Source organism: Panulirus ornatus, chromosome 49 (assembly GCF_036320965.1).
Source record: "Panulirus ornatus isolate Po-2019 chromosome 49, ASM3632096v1, whole genome shotgun sequence".
NCBI classification, from domain to species: Eukaryota; Metazoa; Arthropoda; class Malacostraca; order Decapoda; family Palinuridae; genus Panulirus; species Panulirus ornatus.
The window spans coordinates 10,747,937-10,749,130 of NC_092272.1; the positions used below are offsets into that span (position 1 = coordinate 10,747,937).

General features: G+C 41.5%; 1 long non-coding RNA gene across 1 annotated transcript in view; it reads right to left on the bottom strand.

Annotated features, from left to right (window-relative positions):
• Positions 1–979, bottom strand: part of LOC139764402 (uncharacterized) — a 132,938-nt gene extending 131,959 nt beyond the window's left edge. Inside the window, exon 1 of the long non-coding RNA XR_011716367.1 lies at positions 666–979. This is a non-coding gene — a long non-coding RNA (uncharacterized lncRNA). The remainder of the gene's footprint in view (positions 1–665) is intronic.
• Positions 980–1,194: the final 215 nt, after the last annotated feature.

Below are 1,194 nucleotides of genomic sequence, written 5' to 3' on the forward strand. Positions count from 1 at the left end.
GGTGGTATGTTTAACGATTGTGTTGACCTCATGCATCATAACAATACTTCTATTGATGGAATCATTAATTAAACACAAGCAACACGTTATGGGTAAGATCACAGTCTACCCTCACCTACACTGTATGGTCATCTTCACTACATTCTCACCAGTACACGTTCATCTTCCCTACATCCTCATGTTTACTACACGCAGGTGACCCCTGACCTGGTCTATCCGGGTCAGGTCAACGGCCATCTACAGGACAACCTCGACACCACGAGACTTTATTGTCATGGTTGCCCAGTGATTATGTTGACGATAACGATAATTGATAATAATAATAATGATAATAATAATGATAATGTACTGGTAACTGAATCAAGATCCGTCAAACGTGCGAACCTTATTACAGTATCAACAATATATGTGTCCTGTTATAAAATTATATATATATATATATATATATATATATATATATATATATATATATATATAAACGAAAATTCTATCCAATAAATTTCAGTAACTATGGTTTACAATTTCATAAATCATCGGTTGTAGTTTCATAAATTCTGACACCAATTACACATCACGTAACATTAATAACCTGACCCTCACTATATGATGACCACGGTAGGATCATCATGATTACCATCTTAACTTCAATTCTAGAAGTGACTTACTTCATTGACTCCTCCAGGCGAACCTCACAGAGTCCAGGAATGAAGTAATCACTCGTCCGCATCACTGATGGCCGCCTCTAGGTTTGCTTCCGCATGCGGCACTCCGCCGCCGGCTGACCATAAACAGACAAGCCAGAAAACCGGAGGCGGTTCCCTTCCTGCGCTGCGTCGTGTTGTGGTGCAACACAAGAGCCGCTTGGTCCATCAGCCCATTGAACCTCCTCCTCCTGGTGTGGTGGTGTTGCTTCCTGATGGTTCCAGATCGCCAGAGTCCTGGAATCGTTACAAATATCACAAGTGACGTGGTAGCACGTCTGTACGCACTGGGAGTCACAGATGAACTGGCCGATCACCAGGTTCATGTGAAGCAGGAACGCTCGTGGGAGTCGAGACACCGAACCACTTGAATCGAACTGGCTTCGACTCGTTCAGACCACAATACTCGAGATGTATTACTATTTTTCCCTTCTCTGACCAACTATCTTGTACATTATCAGTTATTGTACTATTTTTCATATTTTTTAATTCA